Source organism: Ambystoma mexicanum, chromosome 6p (assembly GCF_040938575.1).
Source record: "Ambystoma mexicanum isolate Mex_15411 chromosome 6p, UKY_AmexF1_1, whole genome shotgun sequence".
In the NCBI taxonomy this organism is placed as follows: Eukaryota; Metazoa; Chordata; class Amphibia; order Caudata; family Ambystomatidae; genus Ambystoma; species Ambystoma mexicanum.
In genome coordinates, this window is record NC_090935.1 from 538,347,509 (window position 1) to 538,366,854 (window position 19,346).

Sequence of the window (19,346 nt, forward strand, 5' to 3'; positions counted from 1 at the left end):
CATAGCGTCATGCACAGAGACAGTGATTCTTGACCCCGAAGCTGCTGTGTAGGCCAGACTGCAGCCGTCCATCCAGCCTCGCTTGCCAAATTCCCTGCTGCCTGTTAGCCGCAGCTGTCACCCATTTTCAACTCTGTTGCAGGAGCTGCAAAGCATCCTGGAACCGACTCGACGCTGTGAAGCACAAAGATTATCTCAAGCAACAGGTACATTGTGGTTCTGTCCCCCTGGTCCTTCTCCAAAGGCCCTGTTGTGACAGTTATGACCCCTTACTCCCTTGGTTCTAAAAACAAATAACCTTAAACAGTTAAGACTGATTGCTTTAACGACAATCCTCCTGTCAGTATCCAGAGTGCATCCCTTTCCTTTGTGAAACTGTCCATCCTCTGTGTTCCTTTACAGTGTGGGTTGTAGTTTGTAGTGTAATAGAACTGTATGTTGTAATAATAATTAAGTAGATATTTTATACAATCTTGAATGGACAGTCCCTTTTGTCATTGAGTAATAATTGTATTTTCGCTGTGTTGCAACAACCAACCATCTTCGACCTTGCGGAGATAAGCCTGCTGTTCTGTCCACTTTACCAAAATTTGACAAGGAGGTTTTTAATTTAATTGTGTTGCAATTTGTTCAGATCCCTTCTGGTCTACTATAGGTGTGGGGCTAATTGATGGTTTAGAAACCGATATTCATCCCTGAACAACTGGTGTGCGGAAGTTGATTCATCACAGCAGCCTTTGTGCTTTCATAAACAGGCCTTTCCTCAGGAGTGAACTGAAGAATTTCATCAGTCCCTTGTTGCATTAAATGACTCCTCAGGGCTGCACCCCACAGTACCCCATTCACCTCCTATAGCTGAAAACCCAGCTCGAGCACTTCAAACCAGTCAAAAATATCCTTCCCTACTTCATAAGCCTGTAGTAAGTATTTGCGAATGTGCCGCCGGAGCTTATCCCGGGCACTCTGGTTTGAGCTAGTACTGCTGCTTTCGCTAGAGGTGGATCTCTTGGCTTCCTTCTTCTATTCAAGTGGCAGCTTGCGCAGATCTATGGCAGCCCTTGTCCCGCTGTTTGTGTTCCTCTACCGCTAGTCTCCTCTCATTGAGCAGGAGCTTTCCATGCACTACCTCATTAACAGGTTGAACAATTACTGGGCCACTCAGAGATTGTGCTGAGGCCTGGGACCTGTGTGATGCTGCACTAGTCCCTGAACTCAATGACACTCTAGAGTGTTGAGAAACCATGCTTGCCCACCGGGGGATTGTTGGCGAGAAACACTGCTCATGCGGTCTTCCTCGTCATCTTGCACTTCCCCCTCTGGAAGGTCTTTTCTGTTTCGGTACACAGGGCCTAGCCCGTCCTGTGGGGTCTTCCCCCCTACCACCCCCGCATCTACCCAAGCTTGGAGGCTGGTCAGCAACTTTAGGTTTATTGGTCTTAGTGTTGTGGGGAAGTCCCCTCTTCTGACATATGATGCACAGGACATCCTTGCTCATGCCTTTCACAGTCTCTATGTCAAGATCCATGATTATTACCGACACCTAGAAGTGTCTAAATGTTGCCTGCAACAGTGCATTTATCATTGGGTGACTAAGCTGTGTGCAAGGCTCCAACTAGATCCAATGGCCTGCCACCAATGTGAGGAATCAACTTCCAAGGCACCAGTGTTCCAGGGATAAATATCGGTTTCTAAACCATCAATCAGCCCCACACCTCTAGTACACCAGAAGGGAACCAAACAGATAGGAAACACAAGCAAATGATAAGCTTCCTTGTCTAATTAACATGCACAGAACGGCAGGCTTATCTCTGCAAGGTCGTGGATCCTTGGTTATTTGCAACACAGCGAAAATACAAATATTACCCAATGATAAAAGGGACTGTCCAGTCAAGAGTGTATTGAAATATCTACTTTATTATTATCACAACAGAGTTCTTGCACACTACAAAATACAACCTTCCCTGATCGGAATGCAGATGATGGACAGTTTCAAGAGGTTAAAAGGATACACTCTGGATACTGACAGGAGGCTAGTCGGTGAAGTAAATAATCGCAATAGTTCAAGTATACTTGGTTTCAACAGAAAGGGAGCAATGGGTCATAAAATGTCACTAGGGGCCTTCAGAGAAGGACCAGAGGGACAGAAGCACAACATTCCTTGTGCTTGTTGAAGCTATTGATGCTTGACAGGGTCGAGTTGGTTTCAGGGTGCTTTACAGCTCCTGTGACAGAGTTTAAGACGGGCGACAGCTGCAGTTATCAGGGGGCAGGCAATTCAGCGAGCGTGGCTGGACTGACGGCTACAAGCTGGCCTACATGGCTTGGGGTCAGGAATCTTTGTCTCAGTGCTGGTTGGTGGGTCTGAAGCATTGGTCGAGGTCTCAGACCACGTTAGCGACTGTGGCATGACAACAGTCAGCGATGCAGTCGGTTGCATCTAGGGAGGCTCGACTGGCTCAAAAATGGCCTTTAATGAGGACGCTGGTTGATGCTTGTCGATGCACTCCTTCAAGCTTCTTCACTGGGTTTGTGTCATCCTTTAAAGTGGATGGCCCAAAGCTGAAGAGAGTGTTGTAGGTACCGGACTTGTCTGGGGTTTGGTTTAAATGCTCTCTGGCATGTCCCAGCTAGGAAGCTTGCTGCAGAACCTAGCAGGGCATGATATGTGCTGGCTGGCTACCGGTTCTGGAGCTGCTGGTGGGTGCTCTGGATTCAGTATCTCCCTCTGTTCCCTGGGATATCGGTGGGGAGGGATATTGCTTCCCTCTTTGGAAATCCTGGTCTTCCTTCAATGGTGGAAGCTTTAAGGCAGACTGTACCTACAGTAAGGGTCCAAATTAGTTCTTCTGGTTACACCTTGTGAAGTCTTCAGATGATCTGCCAAAAAGAGGAGCTTGCCCCTCTTTTAAATGCAAATGGGCCACAGTGATTGGTGCAGCCTAAGCCTATCTTAGTAAAACAATCCTGGGTCCCCACCAACAATCTCCTGTATGCATGAGGTCTTAAGCAGAGTGCTTTGCAACAGAAAAGTTAAAGGGGTGAAAACATGTAATACTAAGTCCCACCCATGGTCCTGTCTGTTGCGGATAAACCGCTCTCTCTAGTTAATGGAGCTCTCTGTGGTTCCTGATTAAAGCAGCAGCTCTCCCTTGAAGCTGCAGCTAGAACAGACTTTCTGTCTTCTTCAATCCACACACTGGTACATTCTGAATGGGGTCTGCCTGCGGGGATTGCCTACTGTAAATACATAGTCCCAGACATGACAAGTCACTGCTCTTGAAACTGAGAGGTGGGAACTTGCTTCAGTTTGACACAATGCATATCAAAGTTTGTTGGGGTTTCCTGTCATTTGTTAGTTCTGCGACCAGGCCCCCGATGGTCCTGTTTGAATGAACTCTGGTTGGTATCTATAGCTGCCACCAGCAGAACTAACAAAGGATAGGGCGGATCCCTGGTGCCTCGGTTAGTTAATTAGGCTGCCCATGGCCAGAGGCAGGTTTTGCCCTCCCCCTTCTAAGATACCTTGATGTATTCTTGGCTGTCATATCTCAACTAAATATGACAGGGGGGACGGCGCCTATAGGCTGTGTCCATCCAGAGTACACGCATGTGTATGCTGTGTGGTGAGCATAGGAAAATGTGTGCAGATTATCCCCACACATTTTCCAGAGGTTCATCAACCATCATTCAATTTCTTTTAAAATTTTGAAATCCCAGGTGAGCACACACCCACCGTGTGGATGGTCGAATTCCTCACACTTCCACAGGAGCCATACCCCAGATATGGACACAGTGACAAAAGCCTGAGATTTGATAGCCATGTACAGATTCAATCTAGTGCATGAAATCAGCACTTGCCATAGAGAACTACTATTTTCCCATCAGCTGCCAAATGAACGCCCCAGGAGGCAAAATGTGGAATTCAGAACAACATTACATTATTTTAGCCATAGCATTTTTTTTTAATTTTTTTTTAAAAATGTTATAGTTTAATTTTTTTAAACTTTTCATTTGTCTCCAGTTTTCCAGGGTTTCTTTTTAACTCATAACAGGTTTGCCAAGACTTAGAATTTCTTGTAGAAATTGCCATATTGTCAAGATGAGTTTATGTGCTCTGCCGTTAAGCATCTCCATCCATCTCTCTTCTGTCTCCATCGTCTGTTCTCCGATCTTATAGTAGCTGCCGAATCTGGATCTTTGTTCTAAGAGACCGTTGCATTCCATTAATAGGTGGAAGGGCGTTTCAGACTTTTGAGTCTCTGAACAGAAGCGGCAAAAATGTTCTGTCAGAGCAATTTGTCTGGTTTTGGCTAAATAGAAACGTGTTGGTATTGTATTCATTCGGATTTTGAGGTATATTGCGCGCATTTTGGCATCAGGAAAGATAATCAGATAGGCTGGTAGTTCATTAATGGATCTGATGTCTGTCTCACATTGTAAATTGAGGGTGTATTTTGTTTTTTCCTCGCAAGTTTTTATCCAGTCATTTTCCATTATTTTTATTTTTGCATATTGAGGGCGCAGCGTAAGCATTTCATGTGAGATTTCTTCTGTTTTCATAAGTTGCTCCAGATTGTCTTTCCACTTAGCGAGGATAGTGTTGTTCATTACTCCGTCATAGGACTTCAAAATTTGAATTGCCGGTGTTTTCTCATCGGTAAGGAGCTTCCGGTATAGGTCTTGTTGTTTCCATAAGACAATTGAGCTGATGGACTGCACTGCTATTTCATGTCTGATCCTAGGCAAATGGAAAAAAGGTGGCCGCTGCAAGATCTTACGCCAGAAGAGGGCTTCTAGTTTTGTCCAGCCATAATCTGTTGCGTTTATCATGGCTTCTGTTCCATAAACTATTGTTGGGATCACCTTTTACTTATAGTATGTGATTATGGGTTTGAATGAGTATTTGCCAAATTTGTACTGGATCACACATCCTTGTCTTGCCAGTTTCAGAGTCCACTATTTTTCATATTTGGATTGGTTTATATGGATGCCCAAGTATATGAATGTTGTTACTTCTTCAAGCTGGTTGTCGTTTAGGTAGATTTTTAGTTGTTTTCCGTTGTTATTAGTCGGTCTGGAGAGTTGCATGATTTTTGTTTTTTTTGTATTGATGGTGAGTTCGTTGAGGTTCATGTAGAGGCTTAGTTGACTGAGGGTGTTTTGTAGACCTGATAGTGTCTTGTCTAGGAGGATAATATCGTCTGCATATGTCATGATTTTTACCGGTATTGAGTTGATCTTTGGGGGGTTAAGGGCGTTGGACTGTAGATGAGTCTCGATGTCTGCTGTAAAGAGATTGTACAGTGTAGCTGCTAGAGGGCATCCTTGTTTCAGTCCATTTTCAGCTTTTATTTTTGGTGTTGCATGACCTTCTCTTGTAAGTCTTATTGTTACACAGGTGTTTGAATACAGTTGTTTGATTGGGCCTAGGATGTCATTGGGGCATTCCCATTTTTCAAGTTTGTTCCAGAGTTTTTGCCAGGATATCCCATCAAAGGCCATGTGGAGGTCTATGAAAGCTGCATATATTTTTGTTTTGTTATGGATTGCTTCGTGTTTTATCAGATTTAGCAGTAGTAAGTTGATATTTGTCCCGATGTTTGGGGTGAAGCCAGTTTGTCTTGTTGCAAAACGCTTTGTTTCGGTTGCCCACTGATTTAGTTTTTTCAGAAGAATCGACGCAAACAGCTTTCCTAAGGGATCCAGTAGCGCAATTTGGCGAAAATTTGTCGGGTCGTCCCTCAGACCTTGTTTGTGAATGGGTACAATGGTTGCAGTTTTCCATGACATAGGTATCCGGTTGAGCTTGTTTATGAGTATCATGATGTTTCTCATGAGATTAGCCCATGATTGCAGATCTTTCTTTATCTTTGGGTTCGATGTCCCGTCAGGGCCTGGAGCACGGGGTATATTAAGTTTTTGAATCATCTCAAAAATGTCTTGATAGCTGCAGGTTATGTCCACTTTATGTTCTGTCTTTGTGTTTTTTTCCGGTTTCTGGTGACCAAGCTTTGTATATTTTTGTGTAGTGTTCAATCCATCGTTGGTCTGTCACATTTCCTTTCAGTTTTTGTTGGTGTGCTGCGTTGTTGTTCAGAAGATTCCATAGGTCTCAGAGATTGTGTGTTTTGTAAGTTTCTAAGATTGCTTCTGCGTCTGCTTGTAGTAGCATCATGTGATGTGTTTTGATCCAGTTTTTGTAGTTTTGTTGTGCCGCTTTTATTTTTACAAATAATTCTTTGTCTATTTTTTTCGTCAGTTTCCGCACTGTGTTTCTCAGTGCTTTTTCCTTTCGGCAAGCTCCTTGCTGTAGGAGTGTTGATGAGTCTGTGAGGTTTACTGTTTTGCTGGTTTGTAGTAGGGTTGAAGTAGCCATTGATAATTTAATTTCTGGTCGTCAGGTAGAGTGGTTTGCATAAATTGTCTTGTAAGTGAGGTTGTTGCTTGATGAGTTATACATAGTTTTTTCCCGGCTGTATAGACTTCTGGCAGAATAGGACGATTGGGCTGAGGTTGGCGCGGCATGTCTTGTCCATGTACGACAAGTTGGTTATGATCATTCTTTGTTGTTCTGATTATACTTGTTGTTTCTACTGCCGCTCTTAGTTCTTTTGAGAGATAGATGTAGTCAATTATGGCGGATGATTTGCCTCAGGACCAGGTGGGAGGGGCTTGCCTGTTTCATCTTTATGGTAGTCAATAAGTACTAGATTACGGATATTGATTTCTTTAGTCCATTTTTTTGCACGGATTGTTAGTTTTTCATTAGGAGTAGGTTGTCCGTCTTTTCGCCATAGATGGATGTTTAAATTTCCACATAGTATGAATTCAATTCTTGTATATTTGAGAATGAGCTTATCGATTGTTAGAAAGACACCATCCAAGAACGCTTCGTTGTTGATTGCGGCTGGATTCCAGTAAAGGTTCATAACTGAAATTTTTCTTTCGTGCTTGGGTGTCGATGTATCAGAATCTAGGCCTCCCTTTGTCGTTATTTTTATAACTGTGTTTTGTATCCACGGGTTGATGTTTGTGGTGTGCAGTATAGACCATGTAGGGTCGATCTTGATTAACGTTAGTCGACCTGATGAGGGTCTTCCTTTGGTTCTTAATGGGGCTGGGTTGAGGAAGGCTAGAAAGCCGTCACAGCTTGGGGTATTTGAAAGCCAAGTTTCTTGAAAACAAATGATCTCATATGAGTCGAGTTCAGGTGATGGATCATTAAACAAGTGGGAGTTTCCCCGTGTGTTCCATGAGCACATGGTCCAACTGTTTGTTGTGTTGATTGATGGTTATGAGATATTGCTCAGCTCTGTGGTGTCTGAATAGTTTAGGCTGTCTTCCGATGCATACTGACGTCTGATCGGACGATCGTTGTTATAGCTCATCCTTGTTTCATCTTGGTTGTGTATATTGTCTTCCAGGGTATGCTGTCGACTGACTTGGTGATCGCCATTGTTGTTGGTTGCGTCAGTATGTTCGGTTTTGGAGTTGTAGCACGCGGTCTTCTTGGAGTGGTCAGACACAGTTGGAAGGTTGTTTGAGCTGTTGTGTCTCTCCTTTGGCTTATTCCTCAGATGTTCTTGACTATGGTTTGATGTGCCATAGCATTTGAATAATTCCGTCATACACCATTAGCATTTTACTTGGAAACTGCATTCATTATCAAGGCATTGCATGACTTTAGCAGATATGGCTGGCTTAAATGCTACCACATTTAAGTGGTAAAGTGCACACAATAGTGACAGTGCAAGAGTTAATAAGGATCTCATTCAGCCATTAAAGCACGCTGAGAACTCTTTTTAAATGAGGCGTAACGGGAATACAATGTGTAAAAGCGTTACCTGACATGCGTACATGGCAGGCAGCCTTTACACAATTTGCACAGCAGAGTGCAAAAAGGGCGGCATACAAGCTGTATGCTGTCTTTTTGCCTTCCCCGATTGCACTTCGCCATGCAAATGACTGTGGGGAAAGCTTAAACTTTAAATGTATGTGAAAGTAAACACTTCACTGGTCCCCTTCATCAAATGACAGGGACTTCGAAAATGAGCCCCATTGTATTGTTTCATATACATAATTTCAAAACTTTAAAGTGCACAAAAGTCACTGTTCTACCTAGTGTGAGTTTACATGTTATATTAATGTGTTGATAATACTATTATTTGGGGTTGCAATTCCTGTGTGCAAGAGGAAACAAACATTTTAATAATTTAAAGCCATACCAATGCCGGAAAATTGTTCATAGTAATAATATTGCTAAAACCAAATACAAATTAAATGTAGCGTCATGTTTACACCCTAATGTAAAATGCATTCAACAATACACACTTAGGCAATCCATTATCCACATAATAGCCGTTCCACACACATCATACAGACATCATCCCAAGGAGCAAGGCATCAGCAGAGTGCCACCGGTCTAGATCCTCCAATGTAATGATGACATCTCTTTCTTTTCTCCTGAGGATGTTGCCCCCATAGTATGGCACATTCTAAGTGGGGGAACTTGAAGCCTGCAAGGGGACCACTAGGACGTCCAAAACATGAAATGGATAAGCACATGATAGGCATTTTTCATATTTCTAAAGTCCATATGATGCTCTTGAATACAAGTTTTTGGATTGTGGGCCCATCGTGTTGTTTTAGACAGGGGCAAAGGTTACGTTCATTGGCATTAGCTGTACTACGGGAATCAACCAGTGGAAAGCCGGGACGTCTGAACTTTAAATTTGGTATTTTTCTGTTGGTGAAAAACAAGGATTTCCGTCCCATTGGTATTTCAACCGGGAACACAGTGGTCACGATTCTATGACATGACAGGAGGCTTCGTATTATGGATTTCAATCTTTACTTCTGAAACCACAGTAGCAAAGAAAAAACTTTTACAAAGAAAAAAGTTTCAAAACAGAACGAAATAGAGTTCAATGTCAATGAAAGGGGGGCTCCCCAATCCATCATGGAGGGAAGGTCATGCCCTGCAGGAGACCAATGAGAAGGGACCCTCCTCTATGCATGCCCTTTACTCTAAACCCATCTCCTCTTTCTTTGCTGCTGACACCACAGCTAAGTCACTCCTTCTAGTTGTGCTTTGCATGGCATATCGTTGTTTTATGTTACATAATGTTGTATTTTGTAGAGTGTTTATAGTACATGACTACTGTTTTCTTTCATAAACAGTTGCGGTCTGCCGCCGCTTTATTATGAGGGGATTTTACTTTCCCTTTTGTATGTTTCTCAATGCACGCGGGCAGGTTAGAAGCTCTGACTTCAGGCCTGATGCGCGTGTGTTTCATGCGCTCTAACAGCGCTGGTGTCTCCTGGGCTACACACGCAGGGAAGCTTTAGCTTCAACCCCAGGCGTGTAGATCTGTGGGCGGCGTCGGGCGGCCTGCTCACTCCGTGCCCTCTGTGTGTGTGGGCCTGTGTGGGAGCACCGGTCGGCCAGCCCGCTACATGTCACGTGTGCGACTACGTTGTGATTTTGTGCCGGTTGGGCCCGCCCACTACTTCCCTAACATACACAGGTTTCTTGGAAGCGTTTGCTTCAGGCCCGTCGTGCATGGGGGAGATTTTTTTTACTATATATACCGCTATATGTATTATTACATATATATTGTTATATAAAATACATATATATTATCTTTTATATTATTATGTTTTTATATTTTATTTTAACTATTTTAATTTACTTTGGTATATTCCTCATATATCTGTATAGCAATTCATGCAGCCCTCAGAAAAATATAGCTATTTGTTCACTATCTCCCGTCAAAATTGCAGTGACCCCAATGCTTTCCTATGGGAAATGCAAGTCACTCGTTTTTCCATGGGGAAGTCTCTCTCTCAGGAGTTTTGGAATGTTGACATGTATCATTTAGGTCATTGTCACTCCAGTTTCAGGTTGGGACTGGTGTGCCTGCCACCCCTGCCCCTAGTGCAAAATTTTAAGAAGCTTTTGCTTCAGGGGGGTTTGGTGGGGGTGAGGGGGTGTTTTCCCATCAGTATGGTGGGGGGATCGCTTAAGGGCTACGTACTTGCCTTGGAAGCAAGATGACACTGGCCACACAGGTTGATCCTGGGTCCTCGCTTAGAACTCTATGAGTATTAAGCATGTTATAACTCACATTGATATACCAGATTGGGCACCGCTAGTTTGCCTTGTGATAGGTGTACCGTGGCCTGCTCGGCTTCAGGCTTTGTCTGAATTATGGTGTGAGGTTAACCCCTTGTGTGCTGCTCGGTGCCATACCCTGCTAGGGTGAGCAGCTTGGGTATGCGCTTGCGCAGCATGTTTCCCTCTGTTATGGCGAAAATAGGAGCCGTGTGTTAAAGGGGCTTTAACCCTTACCTGCTGGGTTTGCGGTTATACTGAGTGCAATGATGGAACTTTAATTTTATTTCCTTCTAACAAAAGGAGAAGGTTGTTATAAGCACATGTGGGGGGCCGACCTGCCTACCCAGCCATTTGTACCGCAGACAGTCCTCATTGGACGCTGATTGGTCAAAACCTTTTTTTTCTTCAAACTCCCTGTAGGTTTATTTTAAATTAGGTACAGGACAACTCAGTCCGGCCACTTCCTTTAGTCATACCTTCCCCTCCTTTGCCCCCTCCCCTCTCAGGGTAAAGGGTCAGGAAAGTGAGTTGGGCAAGTTCTGTCAATCCTGCCCTGTTTCTGATTGGGTCTAATAGCTGCTTTCCGCAGTCTCTATTTATTCTTCTGATAGCTCTGACTGGTATTTGCCTCCAAGGAAGCACAGGAGAAACTTTGGTCTCCCATTTTTTCCTTGGTTCTCGTTGCTAGGGGGGTTATGAATTGTCATCCTTCTTTCTTAATAAGATGGCCCTCATTCCAGGTATTGACCCCTTCATGGTATCCATTGGTCCCAAACAAAAGGGACACACCTCATAAAAGAGGGTGGATAAGTTCTAGAGGAATGGTCAAGGCAGGTTATTGGAGATGTGGGGTCCTGTCACCCAGATGTTTTGGAACTAGCTTAAAGCCTGTTGAGGTGCAAGTCCTGCGGGACTGGTTTTGGAAACGGGTTTGCCTGCTCGGCATCACTAGCCCTTCATTTCTGCAGAATGGTCTAAGTCTTTTTCATGTAACTTCATCCCAGATTGCCACTGGGTAAGGTTTTGATTGTGCAGAGTTTTACTGTTAGGGGTATAGAGCCCGCTCCTTTGGCTGTTTCCCCCAGAGATCTACCCATTTCCGGCAAGTCGCATCAAGAGGAGCGCACAATTACTCCTCAGCTCGAGGAGTACAATCAGTTTTACCCTAAAAGAAGTTTTGGCTCCATTGGAGGGGACGTGCCGGCAGTGGTCCTGCTAGACCCTAGGGTACCTTCAATAGTGTCTCATGTGCTAGACGTTTTTTCTGTTTGTCCATTTTTGCTTACCTCTCCTCCTAGTGTCCAATAAGGGCAGGCAGGTTTTGATTAGTGCTGGAGGTCAAGGACCACATCTTTAGTAAGTCAGTGGTACCAGCGTCCTCCTCACCTTCTCATTTTCTGGGCACGATAGCTCTGGTCCCATTACCTGAGGGGGCAGGGGTTTCGCCCAATCATTAACTTACAAGTTCTAACATCTTTGGGTAGTCTGTCATTACTCGAAGAATGGAAGGGTTGGTTCTACTCATTGACTCGTTTTTCTCCCAGTGGATTGGTTGGTCTAGTTGGACCTCAGGGATGACTACCGGGTCCCTGGGATGTTTCTTCCTCATCAGGAGTTTTATCTTCAGTTCCACTGCGGGGCTCACAATTTCCAATGCCCTTCCCTTCAGCCTCCTTTTTCATCTACCACTACTGCTTCAACAGGGTATTGACAATGATGATGTTTCTCCTCAGGTCCTAGGGATTTGGATAATTCTTCTTGGAATAGTTAGTGGTGTCCCTGCTACAGTTATGTGTTTTGTTTTATTATAAGTACGAAAGGTTTAAGAAGTTCGATTAAATCATATTCCCCTCCCCTTTACAGGGCGTTATATCGCCCCAAGACCAAATGTCTTCGCAAGAGTCTGTCTTCCTCGCAGTTAGGGTTCTGTTCCCCTAGGTCAAATTGGAGCTCCTTTAGTGGCTTGGACTCATGGATGCCTAGGTTGGCAGGGCACTTTTCAGTCTCCTCTATGGAGGTCTTTCAAGATTTTGATACCTCAAGACTAGGTTAGGTGCCAAGATAGGATACGTTTCCACAGGCAAGAGTTGTCAATGGAGCTTAGCAGCTGCATGTCAGTTGTTAATGCAGTCATGAGTTTTCTCGAGGATCAATGACATTTTTGTGTAATTTGTCGGAGGAGCAATGTTTCGCTGTGCGATACATAAATCATCTGGGGGGTTCCAGTACCAGGGTTTTAGCAGGTTTAACAAGCAAAATTGTTTTTTTCTGTTTGCATTGAGACGTGGTGTTGAAAGTGGAGTATTATCCAGGAGCAAATATCCATGTTACAATATCTGTGTTTTTTCCAACTTTTCCGGGACAGGGGCACCTTAATTATGGTCAGGACTCTCTCTTTGCCAAGATTTGATGTCTTTGGGTTCTGTTTCAGTGATTATTTTGCCTCGTGACGTATATGCTATGATATGATATGATATGGTATTTGTAACGCGCCTATACACAAGTGTTTCAAGGCGCGACGAGGCAGGGAGGGGGGGACAAGGGGAGAACAGACAACGATCCTACTAGGCCAGGTGTCATTCAGATCGCGCAAGTGCAGGGGTAGGGGAGGGGGAAAAAGTGCAAAGGGAAGGGGAGGGGGAAAAGTGCAGTACAAGGTAAGTGGCGTACGTAATAAATAAATAAATAGGGCCAGCTGGTGGCAAGTGTGAGGTAAGTGCAGAACAAGTGCTGGGGGAGGGGGGGGCTGTAGGGATACAGAGACAGTCCCGCAGTGCAAAGGGGTTCCAGGGCATCAGTGCAAGTGGAGAGTGGCAGGGCCCAGGACCGAGGCCGTTTAGAGTGGTCCAGTTGCAGGATCAGTGCAGTTTCAGTGAAAATTAATTAGCAGTTCAGCAGGGGAGAGGGAGAGGGAAAGCAGAAGCAAAGAGGAAGGTTTTGAGGTGCTTCCGGAACCGGAGATGGTTCTCCTCAAGTTTCAGGGAGGCAGGAAGGCTGTTCCAGAGGGAGGCCCCTGCCGCGGAGAGAGATCTACCCCCAGCTCGTTGCTTCGAGAAGCGGCTAACCCTGAGGGAGTTGGAGGCGGATGAGCGAAGGGCTCGGGAAGGAAGATATTTGGGAAGAGAGAGTTGAAGGTATTTAGGACCCAGGCCCCAGAAGGCCTTGTGGACAATGCAGAGGGTTTTGAACTTTATCCTCGCAGCCACTGGGAGCCAGTGTAGAGATTTCAGTCCTGGAGAGATACGGTCCCCGGGCTTGAGGCCAAGGACAAGTCTCGCAGTTCTGTTCTGGATGAGTTTCAGAGGGCGGAGAGTGGAGGCAGGCAGATTAAGATAGAGGCTGTTACAGTAGTCCAGCTTCGAGAGAACCAGGGCTCGGGAGACAGTGAGCTTCTGGGGGAAGGAGAGGAAGGGAAGAATACCTCTGAGGAGGTGCAGCTGGTAGTGTGACCTCTTGGCGACGCCAGAAATATGAGGAGAGAAGGAGAGTGTGGAGTCGAAGATGACCCCAAGGTTTTTTGCCTTGCAGGTAGGAGCAGGGAGGGGGCCAAGGGAGGCAGGCCAGAGAGCTACAGGGAAGGAGGGAGTGGGAGTACCGATGAGTAGAATCTCAGTCTTACTGGCATTAAGGCAGAGGTCATTGGCGGCACACCATTCTTGGATAGTAGACAGACAGTCAGAGATGAGGGAAGGAGAGGGGGAGGCTGAGGGTAGCCTGAAAATGAGCTGGGTATCGTCCGCATAGCACTGGAAATTAGGGCAGAGAGCGGCGATGCGGTGGGCAAGGAGTGCCAGATACTGGTTGAACAGCCAGGGAGAGAGATTAGATCCCTGGGGGACACCACAGGTGGAGAAAAAGATGTCAGAGAGGAAGGACCCCAGTTGGACCTGGGAGGGTCGATTTGAAAGGAAAGAGGTCAACCATGCCAGAGCCTGACCAGTGATACCCAGGTTTTCCCGGAGACGGTTGAGCAGGATGGCATGGTTGACAGTGTCAAAGGCAGAGGAGAGATCGAGCAGAATGAGAACACACGGGGTGTTGGAATCAAGGTTCAAGAGCAGGTCTTCACGGATGTTCAGGAGAGCAGTTTCCGTGCTTCTGGCAGCTCTGAAGCCAGATTGATGGTCATGAAGACTACCAACAGATTCAGCATGGAGGTTAAGCTGGGAGATGGCCAGTTTCTCCAGGAGCTTGCCCAGGAAGGGAGTGATGGAGATAGGGCGATAGTTAGCCGGGCAGGAGGGGTCGGAAGAGGGTTTCTTGAGAAGAGGGTGCACAAGGGAGTGCTTGAGGGGGGAAGGGAAGACTCCAGAGGCGAAGGAGTGGTTGCAAAAGTCAGCCAGGGCAGGAGCCAGGGAGTCGATGTGGTCCTTGATAGTTTTGGAGGAACAGGGGTGAACCTGTTTAGACGAGACTTTCATAGATCGGACTTGTCTGGAAACCTCGTCAGCAGAGAAAGGTGGAAAGGCAGAGAAAAAGGGAGGAGGGGTGACCGCAGAAGGGCCAGAGGAAGGGCCGGGTAGGGAGGGAGGGAGGTGAAAGGAGGAGAGCGAGGACAGGATGTCCTGAGTTTTAGAGATGAAGTGAGAGGCCAGTGCAGTGCAGAGGGCCTGGGAGGGGACAGGAGAGGTAGAGACTGCAACAGGGTTGTTCAACGGCTATGTTCAACATGCTATGTTCAACGGCTCTACATTTGGAGTAGGGAGGATCCCTGTGCATTGCCTTCTGTTTTTTGCCCCCAGGATTGGTTGTGTTCCCTTTTTGTATGGGTTTCTCCTTTGCCCTGATAGCAAGAGTCCTGTTTTGGGTGTGCATGTAGTCGACAATGCTAGTGTTGGCCTTTTTCAAGGGTGTTTTTTTTTCCCAGCCCACTGGTACTGACAGTGGATATTACTAATGTTGTCCCTCTCCGCCCGTGGCCTCTCTCCATCCCGACAAGTTGTTCTCTTTCAATCTGACCCTTCAGGATCTTCTTTCCCTTAGTTAAGTGGAATTTTTCATCTCTCCCTGGTGATTCCAGGGGGTTTTCTTCACAGGACTTTATCTGTGTCATCAGGACTTCGGGGCAACCTCTGATAAATCAGGGTACCCTTCAGCTCGGAACGGCGGGGTTAGTTGGTGTATGGCTCAATTTTAGGTTCCGTTTTTCTCCCTTACAGCACAGATGGGTAACCCCTGGTGGAGTTGTTTAGGAAACATTACATGTCAATGAAATCATTTCTCTGCCACTGTCTCAAAGCGACATGTTGTCGCTAAGATTAAAGTTAGTGGATAAGCAGTCCTTGGTGCACAGGGTCTTCTAGTACATTGGCATTAGGTCCCACCTAGGCTAGGTGTTTTTTCATCTAGGGGGTTTAGTCTGTTTGTCCTTTCTGGTGAATGTTGTCTAGGCTATAACGGTTTTCCGAGCCATCTATATGGGTTTTGTTCCTGTTAAAAATGTATATTTTTTCTGGTATCATAGTTTTTTATTTGGACTATATAAAGGCTCTCGTCTCAGGGGGTCACTTTCTTTATTGTCAGGAGGTGTAAGTGTTTGGAATCCTCCATCTCTTATCCAAGTTTTTCCAGAGATTTTGATGTATGGGTAGTTGAATGTTTTAAAAGATGAAATACAGGCGCTCTTAGCCTCTTAATACCTCTCAGCTGCTTTCTTGTGGGAACATTATGGCGGGGTCCCTTTGCCCCCTTTTGTCTAGGTAGAGTAAATAAATTATGCAAAAAGAGGGAGTTATTTCCTCCTTGGTTCTTCAGTTAAGGTACTAGGGTGTTTAGGACATTCTCCTGGGGGAGGCCTGGGGGAAAATTATCAAAGCATTTTATTTTATCTCAAGTGTATGGTTCATGTTGGGGTTATTGTGATGCAACGGCCTTAAACTTGCATAATATGAAGCCTCCTGTCATGGCATAGAGTGGAAAATCCCCCTTTAACGTGACAGCGGGTTTAGATTCTATTAAAGACAGGAGGCGAGTATTATCCCACCCACCCACCCTTTTTTCTGTTTCTTATTGCACCCACCCACCCTGGTCTGTTTCATATTGTTTCAGCTTTCGGGTGAGAGGTCCTATCCAGAAGAGCTTCGATATAGCTTCAGGTTGCGGAGAGGTTGAGATTCCTCCAGTTTTGGTGGATCCTTGTCTCCACGCTATGTAGTTGGATCGTTACAAATGGGCGTCTGGTGCAAGACAGCTACAGAAAGAGGAGTTGGGGTTAGAGTAAAGGACATATATAGAGGAGGGTCCCTGCTCATTGGTCTCCTGCAGGGTTTGCATGACCTGCCCTCCATGATTGATTGGGGAGCCCCCCTTTCATTGACATTGAACTCTATTTAGTTCTGTTTTGAAACTTTTTTTTGTAAAAGTGTTTTCTTTGCTGCTGTGCTTTCAGAAATAAAGATTGAAATGCATAATATCCTGCCTTCAATAGAATCTAAACCCCCTGTCACGTTAGTGAGGGGGATTTTGCATTCTCAATGAATATCTGCCAGCCTCAATACTCTGATTAGTGCTGGCTTGTGAACTGTTTGGGTTGGACTGGCCGCAGATGCAGAGCATTGACAGCCAGCCCATAGTGTGCGTGCACCCCTCACGAATGTATTCATTGGTTGATGCGACCCACGTGGGTGGACAGTTGACCTCAACTCTCCACATTCATTACAACTGCAACCGAATTTCCAGTGAAGGGCGTTAAACAGAGGTCAGAATGTGGAACACAGTAAAACTCATGTCAAGAATAAGTATTTCTTTTCAGTGAAGGGCAGTGCTGCAAAGTGTCAGTGTGGAGACCCTTGCCAGCATTGTGTTTTCGCCTGCACCTGTTATCTAACAGGGTCTCACATTCACAGGAGAAAGTCACGTGGCAGGCGAACTCAGAACTACATCCCGTCGAGAATCAGGATGCACTTTCAAATGCACGTGTGTGGCAGGTCAGGTTTTTGAAATCACGTAGTATGGGCCCGATTCATGGCACCGTGCAAAGTGTATTTTTACAGTGCAAAGTCCGGTCAAACTCAGCGCACAGTCATTATTGCAGTACAAAATGACTTTGCCCGGGCTTTGCCCTGCACAAATACCCTTTGCAAAGTGCCATGAATCAGGGTTTGTGTCGGTAGTGCAAAGTCACTTCAGCAGTGCGAATTCACTTTGCACCGGGCAAATCACCCATGAATCGGGCCCACAGTTTCCACGTGTCTGCATGCACTTGCATGAGCAATGTGCGGAGACGGATGAGCACAAAACCTTTAAAAAGTGGGCCACCCTGTTCTGTATATAGAGAAAGTGGAATCATGTCACCGTGTTGCTTCACTTCTTACCTCTGCAGGAGAACATACGCAGCTAGGCGGCTAGAAGAGTCATTTAATATGATTTCATTTGATAGACGAAGCACGGCTGTTGAATGAAGCTTCAGAACACTGTAGCTCGTGACAGCACATATAAACAAATCACTCACCCTGGGTTCAATCAGAGCCGCCTCTCCAGAATGCAAACAATAACCTCAGACTAAAGACCAGCAGATGCCTGATGGCTCCTCCATTTTGCGACACCTCCAAAATTGGACAGTGCCACCATTTGAATAAAAGCGATTACGTTGTCTGTCTATAGTCCTCCAAAAGAAGAAGAGCAGGAAAACAACGTCCATATGCAGAGCACAATTACTGTGATGATTGCTTTTTTATGATTTAAAACAATCACGTTTAAGGTGCTGATTCTTTTGGCGTTTTGAAAGCACTTTGACATACAATTATCCAGTGTTTTTCAATTCTGACGAAAATGTGTCTACATACGCCACACGTGCCCGCCTCATTTGTGAAACTCCCTAAATCTGGTTACTTTTTACTGAACCTGGACGTGTTTTTTCATCCTTACGGATGTGAACCGCTGTATATTTTAAACTGCTACAGCCAACATTAAAATGAGACCTTTGTGCTGACGCCTATTCGTCTAACAGGACCTGTTTGCGAAAATGTACAGCAGCATTTTCAATGTATAGAATAATAATGCATTGCTATTTTTCAACATGGCTTCCCAGTCGTGTCCAATAGAGGGCTCCCTTATTCCATTCAATGTGCTCGGAGAACCCTCGTGCAGAGGGACGCTGAATAATGCCCATCTGGCGGGGAAGAGGTCACTTTCAAAGGCTGCACAAGGATGCTACAGTGAGACTGGGTAACAGGGAGGCAGCAGACTAGCTTGGTATTATGCCAATTCAGCTATTTTATTCCAAAGGCAAATAATTGCAAGAGATGTAAATACAATGTAAAATAATTTTAATTTGTAATGGTATCTGAAACTGTTATTTAGCGTTACTAATATGTTAACATTTTTTTTAAATGCCACACAACTTGTTATCAGCACAGTGTGGCCGCGGGAAGCAAAGGGACTGATTTCAGAACGAATACAGCCTATGGGAAATTATAGGTTGTACGTTAGTGAAGCTGCTTGGGTGCTAACCAACACATTGTTATGATCCTGTAATAATTCCGCTGATAAAGCATTGCACGTGATAAAAACGTTCACCATTGATAAATACTGCAGACATTCATTTTGTACTTTCATCATTTACATACCCATCAAAAGTCCTAAAAATTGACCGACACCTGATAAAAATAACCCCAGCCATGAATTAGGTCCCTTTCAGGAGGGGGAGGGTGTGAGGATATAGGAGCCACTGCACATAAATACTAGATCTGAAGGATGTCTACCTGACATCTCGACTGAACGCACAGACAGCAATATACTTCAGCTGGAGACTAGACCCGGGGGCTCGAGGGACGGACGCGTTCCTTCAGGAATGGAGTGGAGGTCCTCACAACGCTTTTCCCCCGTTCATGATGCTGAGCAGAGTACTAGCGAAGTGTCGGAGGGAGAAGGCGGAGCTTCTGGTGGTTGCGCCACTATGGAAGTCACAATTGTGGTTCCCACCCTTGATGGAATTGGCAGTAGACCATCCGAGGATGCTCCCAGATGGAGCACACCTGCTCACGGACCCAGGTGGGTTGTATCATCCTCTGAGAGTGAGAGGGACACTCCCGCACATCGCGTCCAGGATATCTGGAGACGCTGGGCGCTGCCAGGCATTTCGGAGCAGGCTGCTTAGCTCATCGCAGAGTCATGGGTGCCGTCCACAAGAAGGAGCTACGACGTGGCTTGGGCCAAGTGGTCTAGCTGGTGCAAAGGGAGAGGTGTTCATCCCATTTCTGCACCTGTAGTGATGATTCTAAATTTCTTA